The sequence below is a fragment of the Euprymna scolopes genome, chromosome 19 (assembly GCF_053919585.1).
Source record: "Euprymna scolopes isolate OS-2025 chromosome 19, ASM5391958v1, whole genome shotgun sequence".
NCBI lineage: Eukaryota > Metazoa > Mollusca > Cephalopoda > Sepiida > Sepiolidae > Euprymna > Euprymna scolopes.
In genome coordinates, this window is record NC_136500.1 from 43,107,929 (window position 1) to 43,124,807 (window position 16,879).

Consider the following 16,879-nt stretch of genomic DNA (forward strand, 5'->3'; position numbering starts at 1 on the left):
CCTCTTTATCGCTCTTCGCGTTTCCGTTCTCTCTGTGTCCTCCATTGTATAATGACATCGTTTAAACGAAACTGAAATGCTTCACCAGTGTAGCTAGCTTCAGAAGAAGTAATTACTAGGCCCACAAGATTGGGCTGGAACCCTACACTAACTGCTAAAATTTTTTACGGGATTTTATTACATAATATACATCTTATAGTAGATATAAGGCTAGTGTATATGTGTGTTTAGCGGAATAATAGATTGAACGTACGGAGCAGGTAAAACTGGGAAATAATTAATTGTTTTAGTTTAAATTTATTTCCGCGTGAAAGGGAAATGTTAATTTGCTTTACAATTTTGATTGATGACAAAAGAAATTGTCATCTCACGTAAGTTAACACATTGACTCTAGCTAATTTATAGGGATATGAAATCCTATGTCCTTAAAAAGCTGAGCCAAGTTGGTCAGTCTAGCATAAACGATTGACTTATGGTGTTTCAGCAATAATCTGGCATGAGTTAATTGGTAGATGATAGCATATTACATCCCTAATCGATCATAACCTGCATATAACTTGCAACGCCAGTTCGTCCGTGAAATCGGTTGGGGTTTGTTCGAAAAATCGGTTTAGAAGCTCGATTTAGAGTTTGATTCGGTGTATACAGTTCAAGACAGACAGCGATGGACAGTGAATAATTTTTAAGATATTCGGAAATTCGTGAAATTCCGCTAGAATATAGAAGCTTAGAATCCCAGGACTCGAAACGATCACAGATATTTCTCCGATATCGTAAATGAATGTTATAACATATGTTTGTCATAGAAACCCCACAAAAGCGAAAAAAAAAAAACAACAATTTAAAACAAGATTTATTGATAGCAACGAAAGAAAAAGAAACTGCTATCGACGGAGTAGATGACAAGATTAGAAAGGAAGGGAAAGTAAAGACAACAACGTCGTTTTGGGCATGCTGTCTCTCCTTTCTTTCATTGACTTGTTATTGATGATTGTTTTACTGACACGCGCTGTTACATTGTTTGGAAATACATAGCTCTGAGAGATCCAAAGAACGAGCTGTATCATTATTTTACATATATCGGTATTAACAGTAAGTTCGCTCCTGTTCTCCATTGATTTCTTTCTCTCTGCGTCCTCTGTCTATGAACGGCGACGTATCAATTTGTTGGGCGAGGACATCCCATAAATAACGACACGTCAACCTCTTTGGTGTGGACCTCCCATGACGACAGCTCTACTCGCTGAGCAAGAAATATCTATGTGGCGTATGCATCGATTCTATCACATTTCTACATCATGAAGACAAGAATATTACAAATGTTCCCCTTTGTAACCGCACGGGGCTGACTTTATGGATAACAGAAAATCCATTTATAAGGGCGCCGTACGACGTTATACTTGTTTGTATCCAGTGGTTGTCATCATACACTAATCATTTTACTTTACAAGCAGTTTTTACAAATAATTATATATGACCTGCTACAGTGAGCAATGATTCAGAAGAATTAGATATTTTTTACATGATGAAATAGTAGCCGCAAACAGTAATATTTACGATTGTTTGCTGAGACTATGTACCCAGGAGAAAGAAGTTTTGTTTCAAAAAACCCTGGAGGGGATCTACTATTCTCCTCTTCACTTTTCTTTTTCATTTCTTATTTTGCCACAAGTAGTATTTTGGCACATCTGAGAAATAGATTGCTCTAGCAAAGTCATCATTTTGGGATAGATTTAAAAACTCTGTTAGCATTTTCATTAGGCTCTCTTTTTAATATGTTCAAGGGGAGATGTATCCAAAGCCGAACAACTGCAGATTCTTTAACATAAATTCGTAATTGCTTCTGATGGTCCAATATATTCTCCTGTCGATTATTGCTTAATTTCATCATATTGGTGTATTCCCTTTTATGAATACTTCATGACTTACTTAACACATTTTTACATTAATGTGAAAATTAAATAACATCAGTAGCGCCATGTACGATAAATTAATTTTGAAATTATACAGGGTGACCCAAAAGAAACGGGCCCCAACTCTAATTAGGCCAGATTTCTTAGTGCTTTGTCCGAATGAAATGAAACTTTTGTCGTGACTAGTTTATTATATTCAAAACATCACATCAAAACACAAGGGTCTTTGGCCTTTCTTTTCTCTCCGTTCTACAGCATATGTTCTAGATGGCCTCCATTTAGCTTTTGTTTTTTTTGGTTTTTTTTTGGGGGGGGTCACCCTGTAGATGGATTTCTACTTTCTTTGTAACCTTAATGACCTCATGGTTTTAAAGACTTGATCACTAGTTAGTTGTAGATACCTCTTGAACCGCTCCAATTTATCCAGTATGGAGATTTATTATTGCAGGTATCATATGCGTCAACAGTAATGCATGTTTTTCTGGATATTTTTCTCAACTCAGTATGGTTAGCGTAATTATAAAGTCAGGGTTTAAATTTTTCTTACATTTATAGAAGGCAATGTAGGTGTGGAAAACCTCTTTACCGATATTCAACAATTAGAACATAGGAAATTACCCCCAGACTTTGTGATCATGCTACACATTTGCTTAATAGTTTCTATTTTCAATAAAATCTTCAAGCAATTGTATCTGGCCTATCGTACGACAATTACATGTACTTCAAACTGGCTTCAGATTAAAGATGATCTCATGAAAAATGTAACCATTTCTGGAATCAGAATCAAGCGAGCGATAAAATTTATTTCCGTTTGTTCCCGTAGCGTAAGATAAACCCAGCTAGGCGAGAAAGATGCTCTAAGAAATAGGAGAATTTTTCAACAGAAAAACAAGCATTTCCTGATTTCATTATATACAGCCTACAAGACATAATAACGTTGGCACACCGATTCTCGCTAGATCAACTTAAGCATCGATCAGTACCATATTGGTGACCATTTGTTACTGCTAAGCGTCGAGACGTAGAAATTCCTAGGTTAGTATCTAGGGACGCGTTTAAACAACTGCAAGAGATGCAGACTCAGGTCTTCGTTAAGACATGTATCTAGGAAAAGGAAAACTCTTATATAAAACTTGCGATCCACTCCTGCTTTGTCTTGAAGAAGCCATTGCACCGACTGCGGTTAGCAGTTGTACCAAAAGTGTGAATAGTTCTAAACAAATCTTTCACTACAATAAACGTACATCCTACTTGTATTGGCATGCCTCATGCATTGAAATCGATGGGATTATCCATCCATTATATATATATATATATATATATATATATATATATATATATATATATCTTGCCCTCAGTAAAAATTGGTCCGAACTATAATACACGTAACCTTGCCAAGCCATTAGAACATCCGATTTAACTTGGCAATTGAAAGAATTTTTTTTACATTTACTTTTGTACGTGTATAAAATTGATCTAATAATGAGCAACTGAATTGGCCTTCGCTTAATGTTTACCACATCATCAATCGCCACTGAAATCGCAACCTCTAATACATAACCTGCACAAGTGACGATCTCTAGTTAAACTAGAGCTTCTACGATCGGATAGCAGGCTTTCAATCAGCGTCCAATCAGATCATTTGGAATAATTATTTCACTCTTTCTGCTGATTTATAAGTTATAAGACACGCTAGCTTTTATAGTTTATTTGATCTCTGTTTGTCTGTCTCTCTCCCTCTACGTCTTCATTCATACAATCTTAATATTTTCTTTTGAAAATTAATCTCGTCCTTCGTTGGAAATTCATTTATTTTTTCATATGTAAACTAATCACATTCAACCACTGTATTAGTTTGCTTTCAAGAATTTTATATAGGGATCATCAGTTGTTTACTATCAAAAACTGTTTCCGGTTAAATATATATATATATATATATATATATATATATATATATATATATTTGCTCTTCAATAGTATTGAGCACTCTCTTCAGGTTTTTACTAATTACCAATTTTACTATATATATATATATATATATATATATATATATATATATATATATATATATAGTAAAATTGATAATATATATATATATATATATACAGGGATAGAGAGAGAGAGAGAGAGAAAGAGAGAGAGAGAGCGCCGAGGGCGAGCGAGGGATAGAGAGATAAATCATTTACTTGCAACGTACTCAGTTTGTATATACAAATTGCAATGGATCAAAAGGTCTCTATCATAAATAAAGATTTTTGTAATAATTAAAATAAAATGAATTTTGTAAATGTTAAAAAAAAAAGTCCAAGTTCAGTGAATGCCTTTTTATTGCGTTCCAGAGCATATATAGTGTAATATAATAATTTTCTAAGTTAATCAATATATTGACTAAATATGCATCAATAACATAATTTTTGCAGCGGAGTCTACAGCGTGTTGGGCCCACATGTCAAAAAGAACACACACACGCACACACACACACACACACACACACACATATATATATATATATATATATATATATGGTCGTGTTTGTGTATGTATGTATGTATGTATGTATGTATGTGTGTGTTTGTGTGTGCGTGCGAGAGCGAGTTTTCTATGAACTGCGAAACGGCTGGGCTGGTTTTGTTTCTTGAAACGTAATACAATTGTACCTTATGTGTCTGGGAGTATAGAAAATCGCTAATCGAAGAAACAGATTCAAGAGGGAACTGTCCTATTTTGACTAACCTTAACACTTTTATACAGTCTTACATCACAAATCCATTTGTGGAGTTTCATCACCATACAAGCAGAATTGCTCGCCATATAAAATCGATAGTGGATTCTGCGATAAGTCAGGAGCACGTTGGACATGAATATTTCTGTTTATCAAAGTTGAACCATGATACTTGATTTTGAATTTTTAACTTTGATTAAAACCATTATATAAAAATAATTTCAAAAAATCAGCAGTAGGTTCTCTACAGCGCAATGTAGAGTGCGATTTATTGTAGACTATGTCCCTGCAGGTAGTATGGACAGCTTCGTTGAGCCACAGGCTAGAGCAGACAATTCATTAATTTGATTGACTAATTATTGAATTCATTGATTTCGATGACGAAAAATGTTTTGAAGTGTGGAACCTTCCTGTGAAAAGAGAGACGTTTATGATACAAATTAGATTGGAATATAGATATGTCTAAAGATGTACACAAACATATAAACGCATATGTGGGAGTTAAAAGAAAAAGAATAAGATCAATTCTTATATATATATATATATATATATATATATATATATATATATATATATAGAGAGAGAGAGAAAATAAAAAAGGAACAAACCGTATTATGTGTTCACCAACGTTTCGTCTTTATTTCGAGACTTCCTCTGGGTGAATGAGATTAAGAAACCAAAAAATATACCAGTACAAAAAATATTTGAAAAAGTTTCACGTGCACAGTGTGACGCAGTTCTATTTAAGAGAAACGGAAAAATTGATGTTGGAAATTCAAAAAGGAAGGGGGGCTGGCGCTGTTAAAGAGAAAGGAAATTTTAGTGACGTCATATAGTCGTTAATTTAATTTTAAAACTATGAACGCAAGTTTATATTCTTATTGGGAAAAAGATATATCTGTTGAAATTTAAATATAAGTTTGTAACAGGAATGAAATTAGTGTTTTTTATGTAATTTATTGATTGAGATTATGTGTTAATTATTACAGGGGGTGTTTGAATGGTGTGAGAAAGTTAACCTGTGTCCACAGTTAAATAATGTTCTTTTAATAACAGTTTGCTTATTAATGGCGCTATGTTATAGAAACCTCCACGTTGTTTAATAGTGCTTGAAATTGCGATAAGCGCAGATTCAAGGAGTCTCCGGCGCGGTTTATTTGAGACTATTTCCATTATTTTCATCATATATATATATATATATATTCAGTAATGTGATTGATAATTTAAAATTCAAATTAGAATTAAATTAAAAATCCGTTTCACAAGAAGGAACAACAACAATGTCAATAATTTGTACGATCGTTTCGGAAAACAATGTTTTTATAGTGGTAGACATTAAGCCACGGACAATAATTTTTACATATAGTATTTAAAAAAAACAAAGTTTCCTCATCAGCAAAAGTATTGGGAAGGGTGTTTAATATATGTAAAAACACCATAAATAAACCTAGCATTAAAAGTAAGGCAGTTGTATCTGGAAAAAAATTAAACTAAAAGGCATGTATTTACTTGATAAGCAAATTAGATAGAAATAATATATATATATATATATATATATATATATATATATATATATATATACAGAGAGAGAGATTTATTCATTTATTCAAAAAGTTTCATATATCAATTAGGGGTTAAGGGTAAGTGATCACTCTTTTCATCATGGTATTTCGAAGCCTAATGCTTCTCACCAGAAGAGGAGAGGAAAGACTAGGTAATATAATAGGGGCGCCGTTTCGAATCATTTTCTGCCGAAAAAGTGAGGTAATATCCATTCATTATATTCTCGTTCCAGCTTTAATATTCTAAAAGGGTCTAGCAATAGTTACATTAGAGGCGAAATAATTATGCCTTAAGAGATAAAATATTGAAACTATTGGGAGTGGAAGTACTTAATTGATCTCTGTAATATAGGAGGAGAATTGTTTTTAGCCTACATCCCTAATTAATGTGTCACCCCTATAAAATAAATAAATGAATAAATATATATTAGTATACATTTTTATATCATCATGTTCTTTCTTTATTGATTTCGTCATGTAAAATTGGGTACTTATAGGCATTTGTCTGTGTTTATATTTTTATATCTCTCACTAAAACTTAAAAAATACACAATAAACCTCAATAACGTTAATATGTTTAATTAGCATACACCCAGAAAAATAATATCTAAAATTTTGAAAGGAAGGACTACTGTTATGGGAGTCAAAATTTAAATAATTAAATGTTATTAATAATTAAGCACAACTGTTAATGTTATTATGTATCAATACAGGTCATAGTATGAGTCAGCATTTTTTTTTCAAATTCAATAACATTAAACTTAGATTTAATTTATTAGTTCATTACTACTTTAATTCCCCGCAAGAAAAGAATGGTTGAGAGAAATTTAGCTTTAATAATGCTTTGGAGGCATCCGTTATTAGAGTTGGCGCTCTCCGTAGCATTATGAAAGCCTAAAATGTATTTTTTTACTTCTGATGTATATATATATATATATATATATATATATATATATATATATATATATATGTGTGGGGGGGTCTGTTATTTGTATTGGCATACTTTTTGAATGAATTCACTTATATATACGAAAGTGCATTTTTTTTCTCCTAAATGCGAGTTGGGAATAATTTTCCCTTTAACCAATTTTGGTACCACCAAAAGGGGAGCAACATATGTATTATTTTTTTTTTTAATATAATTACCTACTGACACGTGTTTCGCCGTCTACGAAAAATCAGAGTGGCTGAATCTAGCGAGATTCGAAATCGGGACCCCATAGTAAGAAGCGTAACCCGCTACCACTTGGCTACCCCACACGACTACATGCATCGCGTTTTTTTTTATTAGATGTAATCTGTTTTTGCTTTGCCATACTTTTTGAATAAATTCAATTATATATACGAATATGCATTTATTTTTTCACTTAAATGCCAGTTGAGAATAATGTTCCCTTTAACCAATTTTGGTACCCCTAATATATATATATATATATATATATATATATATATATATATATATATATATATATACATATATATATATAAACAGATTTCTCGTCTCAGGCATGGACATTTAACACTATTTAACATCCATTTAGTTTTTTATGGGCCCATATAACGCTGGGTATCTCCGCTAGTATCTATGCAAAAATATAAAATGTAGATATACATACAGATAGACATAATATATACGTACATATACATATCAACTTGGATTGATAAATAGATCTGTATAATTCTATAAATATGAATGAAATGTAATAGGTAGATCGCTCGGAATAGAGTCGAGGCAATCGATATATTCAAGCCGTATTGTTGTGTATCGTCTATTCATCCAATTTCATGAAAACGGTAAACAACATTGAAAATCCAAACCGGGAAAGGGAGGGTCGAGGCCGGGTCGCCTTGATCTTTTTTCTTATCCCCCAAAGCACTAGGATGATTAATCATTAACTGGCTTTATATCGTAATAGTGCAGAAACGGTTACACGGAAAGGAAGTTCTAAATATACCGGCCGTCTCAGAATAAAACCACACGTTAGCCTCCATGTGAGACGTTGCACAAAATGACTCAGATATTTCTAGATGCACACCCCCTCCCCATCATCTCCCCGATAAAGAACGAACACACAGACAGAACGTGTAGTTCTGTGCGCCGGAACAAAGCTGATGTATCGATTTAACGCAATCAAATTAGGATGCTGAGAGATCTTGCCCTCCATCTCTTAGTCCCAGCCCCCGAAAGACCGTGTTAAAAGGAAATAATCTACAAGGGCTTACAGCTATTGATGAGGCGAAATTTAAGGTGATAAGGCGAGAGTTCAAAGGGCTATAAGGCGATATAAACGAGTTAACACAATGATAAAACAACAGCAGGAACATATATCTATTATTATTTGGAATATGCGGATTATTGTTCTCATCGTGCGTGTTATTCTCACAACGTTCCGGCCGAGGTAACGTCCGATCTACTTCATGTGTACCTTGCTCAACTCCAGAATCTGCTTCAACAAGCACCCGTTGTAGCAAATGCTCATTCCTTCAGCCATGATCCATAGAAGTCCCAAGTAATTTACAATTGTATTCTTGATATCGTCCGTACTAGAGATTAAATCTTTACCTTCCAAAACTGAATTTTGTCTAATACTTTATCCGTTATGCAAAGGTTTCTTGCAAATAATTCTTAATGAATTTTGGGAGATTAAACCTTATTCTGAGTTTTTAATGTACAACGTTACCACTTATACATAACACCTTACGTTTAAGGAAAAAATAAGGTGCATACACACATATCTTTCTCTATATATGTATGTATATATATGATCGGAATAAACCCCTGTTTCGTTGTCTCATAACTCATCAGTGCCGCTAGACTAGTACGTTTCCCAAGCCGAGGATTAAGCCTAGAACAATCGCGTTGAAAGTCTGCAGTTTTACCGCTCGATCCACGGGAACGGTGCCCGCAAATAACCTCGCCAAATGTGTATTTTTTAAACAAACATTCGTCCACGATATATATATATATATATATATATATATATATATATATATATATATATATATATATATATATGAACAAATGATTAATAAAACATGTTAAAAGACATTTTGAAAAAGAGTTAAAAACATATTTAATTTTAAAAAAGGAAGCACAAGATAAGTGGATAATCCTTAATCCGCGGAGTTTTTATCTTTTTATCATTTTTCTTTTGCCTACTGTTCCCCTTACCTCGCCCTTTTTTTTTAACCAAGTAAGATCTGTGACTTATTGTAGTTTCATTAAATACTTTTATATGCAAAATCCGATCCTGAATTTTGCTAATTCCTGCCTTCTGATGAGAAGGAGAGTATTTCTTCGAAACTCCGCGGATTAAGGATTATGCACTTATCTTGTGCTTCCTTTTTTAAAATTAAATATGTTTTAACTCTTTTTCAAGATGTCTTTTAACATGTTTTATTAATCATTTGTTCATATTATAAGCTCTATTTCCTTTTCGGTTTTATTGAGCTTTTACATCTGGCTGAGTTTATTTTACTTGTAAATATTAACTCTTTAATATTTATAATATATTTTAAGTTTACCATTTTGATTACCTTGGTAAACTTATTGTAATTTTTATTTGTATATATATATATATATATATATATATATATATATATATATATATATATATATATATATATATATACTAGCAAAAGTACCTGTCGTTGACTGGGTTAAAAACCGGCCTACAGAAAATAGACTCTGATTTATTAAAGTATGATAGGTTATGAAAAGGAAGGGTTGTAAAGACATAGCTTCGAATTCGGGGGTATCAAAACCAAAGCAAAATATGATGAAAGTAAAAAATAAAATAGATAAACCCCATAATTTATTATACCATACCTGTTCACACTGAAACACTTATCACAATATTCTGTGGATCTATATTAAAAAACCTTGTTAAACTTTGTGACATATTTCCGTTCTATGGAGGTCAGGTGCGAACGAACACTCCATAATTTTATTATACCATATTTCTTCAAACTGAAACATAATTATCAAAGTATACTTACGCAGATAGATATGAAAAGTCTTTATTAAAGTTTGTGACTATTTCCATTCTATGGAGGCCAGGCGCGAACGCAGACCCCACAATTTTATTATACCATCCCAATTTAAATTTAAACATACTTAGCAAAGTATTCTTATATACATCTATATCGAAAACACTTGTAAATGTTTTTTTTTTTTTTTTTTTTTAATTTTTTATTTCCATACTTTGTGGGCCAGCCGCGAACGCAGACCACCAATTTTAATGAACCCCCGTTCTGTCAGATCAAACATACCCATTTCTGTTTCTCGATACATCTCCTATCATTATATGTAATCAGTTTTTTTTTAAATAATCAACCATATAGGAGCCTAATCGGGACGAGACACGCACAGACACGCACGCACACACATTCAGCTTTATATTATATATATATATATATATATATATATATATATATATATATATATATATATATATATACATACGTATTAGTGACAGGACGATTCTAATATTTTTCCCGATTCTGATAGAATTACCGATTCTATAAAAATGTTGGATTCCGATACAATTACCAACTCTTATGTTTTATAAATATCTATATATTTTACTATACCGCTGTTATTTTTTCCGGTTACCGTAAAAATGAATGTCAAATGTGCAGATATTTTCTTAAACGCAATTGTCCCAACACCAATATATATATATATATATATATATATATATATATATATATATATATATATATATATATATATATATATATATATTCCCAATAAAATCGCCGATAAGCACATAAATCACTATTTAAACTCACCTCACAATAAAACCACAAACGTTTACCCGAACAAAAACGACCCCATCAAAGTATAAAAACCTACAAAACAGACGAAAAAATAATAACAAACTTAATTAAAAGATACACGAGACCTACCGACCAGAACAAAAAAGATTAAAATAATAATGTATTATACTAAATTTAAAACCTCCAATTTCATAATTAAATGATTATAATTCTAACATCGCACTAAACCAAACTAGTATACTGTACGAATTTATTTGCCCTTTCGAAAAATGTCTCCGACACATATATATATATATATATATATATATATATATATATATATATATATATATATATATATATAGGAAATGGTAATTAATAAAAACTGAACAAAGTGCTCAATACTGTTGTTGAGGAAATATATGTTTCTGTAAAAGTCTGAGGAAGCTACAGACGGCCAAAAAACGGCCTGGTAGCTGAAACAATAATGTAACTTAACAGAAAGATACGGTAATAAAAAATAAAAAGTATATATAAATATATATATATAAGTGTACATGTCAACCTGTGTGTGTGTTTGTGTGTTTGTGTGTGCGTGTGTGTGTGTGCATTTCTCTACCAAATAACTGTTAATTTTCAGTTTAGAAACTCGAGATTTGACATAAGAGGTATGAAGATTTTCGGAAAATCACTTTAACCGGTTTTCGGCTAGAATTTCGTCTGTCAAGGGGTTAAAGTTCAACGATTTGACATTTGAAAACTGTTTGGGTCTACACGCTTGAAATTTTAAATATAGGTTACTTGGACATGAATAAAACTTTTTAATTGGATTTGAGTCCAATAAAATAAATGTTACGGTGTCAAAGATTGGGGTCAAAGTTTAAAAAAACAAAGGGTCTCTTCAGTGTCTACAAAATCAGCCAATTTCTGGTCTAAACATTCGAAATTTTACATAAAGTGCATTCAGGGATAGGCAAGCTTTTAAACCGTCCTGGTCGTAAATTTAAGCTGGCAAGGGGTCACAGTTCAAAGGATTTTACCTTTGTTGTGTCTTGCAAACTACTCAGCCAATTCTGAGTCTAAACCCTTGAAATTTATATATAACGGGTATTCCGACATGCGGCAAGCATTTTATCAGTTTTGGGGCGAAAATTCGGCTGCTAAAATGTCAAAGTTAAAGGAGTTGACCTTTGCAAAGTCTAACAAATTCCTTCGCCAATTTTGGGTTTAAACACTTTAAATTTTAGATGCAGGTAATTGGAAATGAATAACACCTTTCATCTTGATTGGAGACCAAAATGAGAAAGCTTAAGGGATCAAAATGGGGATCAAAGTTTAAACAATTGACCTCTGCGGTATCTACGAAAATACTCAGAGAATTTTGGTCTAAACATTTGAAATTTTATATAAAGTATATTCACTCGTAGGGCAAGTTATGAACAGTACATAGGGCCCGAGTAAAGCCGGGATAAACTGCTGGCATATATATATATATATATATATATATATATATATATATATATATATATATATATATATATATATATATATATATATAAAGGAAGACAGGTCGATAGATAGAAAGGTAGATACATAGAGATATATACATAGATATTTACGAACCAATTAAAATGCTCGTGCACATCAGTTAATGCAAACATACACATACACTCATGCACGGAAGAGACTCTCCTTAAAGATGACGCTCAAAAAGGGTGAATAATAGTTGTCGTCGAAACTGATGAGCACGTAGAATATTTTACAATGTACGGAATGGAACTCGGTGCACTTTGGTGCGTGCGAATCCACGGAAAATCGAACGAATTATAAGAAAGAAAATGGTTCTCACCATAAAACAGGGTTTTTGTGAGGATGGGGGGGTTGATTGGGGGATTAGTAGAGACAGTTAAGAGGAAGAGGAGCTGGATCTTATGAGGTATACATCCGGGGTAGGGGCGGTATGAAGTGAGGGCAATCGAGTTTAGTTTTCATATTCACGGTTCGTTTTTGTCTGGCATGACTTGTTTATCGCACCTGTTTTATTTTGGGTTCATTGTACGCAAGTACGGACAGTGGTGATGGCCGCGTTGCTTCCCGGCTTCCTTTACGCACCCAACTTCTTTTGTATTTGTCATTTCTTTTCCTCGATTCATTAAGTCGAAATATGGTGGGAAATGGTTAGGGTGGAGAGAGAGAGAGAGAGACAGAGAGAGACAGAGACAGAGAGAGAGAGAGAGAAAGCTGAATGCATAAGAAATAAAATTGATGATGAGAAATATATATATATGTATAATATACACATATTATATATGTATTATATATATATATATATATAAAGAGAGAGGGGGAAGGAAGGGAGAGAGACGGAATTAGAAACATATAAATAGAGATAGATACTTATATAGTGCGTGACGTTGTCAGTGACTGAGAGAGATAAACAGAAGGAAAAAATGTATAGACAAAAGGGGAGGCGAAGAAAAATGGGAGATATGTAGATGTAATTCATGATAGGACGGACGATTCAGACATTTTTCCTGATTCCGATATTATTATTGATTCCGATTCCTATTTCTTTTTAAATTTCTAAATGTTTTATTATCGATTTTTTTTCCTTTCTATTTCTGGGTTACTACAAAAAAAAGCACATCTCTCTCTCTCTCTCTCTCTCTCTCTCTCTCTCTCTCTCTCTTTCTCTGTATATATATATATATATATATATATGTGTGTGTGTGTGTGTGTGTGTGTGTGTGTGTGTGTGTGTGTGTGTTTGCAATTGTAAAAAGAAACAATTCGTCGGCTCGTATGTTAAACGTGTAGAACTTTCATAAATACCTTTCTTTTTCAATGTTTTCTTTGTAATTAATTGAAAATGTGGAGAAAACTAAAACTATTTATCTTTTCATGTAAACACGATTTTCATTAATTCTTCGTTAGTTAACAAAATGCCATTTGAATTTGTTCATAAACCATTGAGGAGTCACCGATTGGTATGCAAACCAGGCGACGTAGGTAGAGAATAGTTAACAAAGACTCCTCTTTATGTGAAAGATACATTTCTAAGTAATAATGTTACTAGTTTTTAAAAAAAATATTAATCAGGAGGAAGGAGATGTTTTGTTAACTATTCTGTGCCTTCCCCCTTGTACAAAATTAAATATTTTAACCTAATTTTGCTGAGTTGGCAAGTCGTTACAACCGTCAATATGATAGATATGTAGTAGAGTTATCGGTTTTACTGTAAAAAGAACAAAACACAAGTAACACAATGTCAATACCACTAACAATAATTGTAAAGTAACGGGACCTGTGGAAATTCCACGGGGGGGGCATTCTGTATAAGATATTGATATTGACATTCTGTATATGTTCAGTAAAAATGGAGACGCTCTGATATTAGTGTAGCTTTTTTGTTAAAACGGCAAAAGTATTTACCTAAGCTAGCAAGAATGCCCGGAAAAGCCCGATCGTAAAGTACGCTTAAATATGCTATTTTAATTCTTGCAGATTTTGTACATTTTATTATAGAGCTAGATTTCTATCGATTTTTATATATTATAAATTTACGATTTCAAAAAAAAAATACATCCATATGACTTGGGTGCATTAGCTTGAATCGAAACCGAAATAAAAACGTAAGAAAGAATATATATATATATATATATATATATATATATATATATATATATATATATATATATATATAACTTGAGTTCCTTCAGTCATAATCATAATCGGAACCGGAACCAAATCTTAAGAATTCTTGATAAACTGATTTATTTAAAAATAGATGAAATAAGTGCTATCAGTTATAATCGAAACCGAAACCAAAACTTATGAATAAATTTTGATAAATTATTTATGACAGGAAATGGAATTACATAACACTTAAACGGCCTGGATGTAAGCGTGAGAGAAAATAACACACACGCTATCCTATCGATCAAACACTACCGTGTTTTAATATATGGCTAAGTGGCCGTTTTAGTCATTTAGAACTGTTATAACGCTTCACCGTTCACTCATTTTTCGACCAAATTTCAAACAATTATTACAGTTTATAGATCACCTGCTCAGCTATATTATTAAAAAAATTCAATTTTTGTCCAGTAAAACAAAAGTTACGATGGATTTAGTAGTGTTCAAAATCGTAAAAAGATGTAAGGACGTGAGCGACGTTTTTATGGCTGGATTCCATAGCAACCTATCGCTTCAGCGACTAGTGTTGCTACATTTTCACTTCTGTCTCGGAAAGAAAAATAATAAGTGCAACAGACAGAATGAAAGAATGGCAGGGAGATAATTGGGGTATTTTATTGAAAGCAAACGAGTGCCGTACATTTTTTATTACATATGTGCATCTTATGTTTATGGGGGAAAAAAAAAAAGATTGAAATTTAACAAAGAACAAGATAATTTTTTGGAAGCTTGGAAAAATCATGGATTACAAGAAAATATGCGAGCGTTAAAAGTACCATGGTTTAGCTTAAACATGGAAAAGTAAAGGACTAGTTGTTAAAACTGAAAAAAAAAAGAAAAGGACAAGATATTCTAGTAATAAATATAATAAATCTGTAACTTCAAATATTGCAGCATTAATTTTTTTAAAGATTCAGCTAACATGATATAATCAATTCTTAATGCTGCAATATTTTAAGTTATAAATTTATACTTTTTACTCGATTATCTTGTCTTTTTCTTTGCCAATTTAAACAACTAATCGTTTACTTTTTCGTGTTTAAGCTTAACCATATTAATTTTCATGCCCACATTTTTCTATTGCAATTAATATATAAATTTGTAGAAAACCACACCTAGCTAAATTACCCCCAAATCAGATTCGATCTTTTTATCATCTGGACATCTTGCAAAATCTGGCGGAAATAAAAAAAAATAGTATTTTAGAATTAAAAGTGTGAGAGTAGTCTTATATAGAATTTTTACGTAACATGATCATAATTTACTTTTTAATAATAATATTAAGTTGGAAACGTATGTGCTTTAAAAAAATAGACAACTCCTACAAAGGAAAGTAGATTATTTATCTCCTATTGCAAAATAACAATTTTGGTCACTTGTTCTCAAACGATAGAATCTCGCCAAAGTGGAAGTTCAATTTACGTTAAATTTATATGTGAATTTATTTCCGCACTTCAAATTCTTTCATTATTGAATTTCTCCGTAGTTTCGTTCTCGCCAATTTTTTCGATATTGTTCACACATAAAAATGATTTTGCTGGTAGGGTAAAAGGCTTGCTGTTTTTTTCGGTTGTCCCTTGCCTTCGGGCCACGATCTTAGTGTAGTATCTGTTCCGATGCTACTTTTATGGTAATTTGTCTCGGTCAATGGAAGGGAAACCCTCTATACTAAGACAATTATTATTTTTGGTCCTTACCAGAGTGCCCCCTTTTGTCTTTTTTTGGGGGAGCTGTTTTTTCTTCACATTAAAAATGGCCTTGTGTCACAGTTTGTTTTCGTGGTGAAGCAAATAAATACTAATACTACTAGTTCTACCACTACTATTATGACTACTACTACTACTACTACTACTACTACTAATAATAATAATAATAATAATGATAATAATAATATAAAGAATAAGAAGAAAAATAAGAAGAAGAGGAATCTACATTCCTACACTGCAATACATGCAAACTCTATGAACTGTATGAACAAGATTTTTTTTCACACACACGAAACTACAGCTATAAAATAGACACTTACTCGAAGAATACAAAAATATACGGAGCCAGTAACTTTTCTTCTTTTCTTTTCCAAAGAAGTAATAACATCCCTGGAGACGTTCGAAGGCTAAACTGACTGAAACCTTGAGCAAATAATACTGAAAATGAGAATAATAATCTGATCAATACAAATAATATAAATTCTCAGCCCTCATCTAAAACATTCAGAACTTTAACAA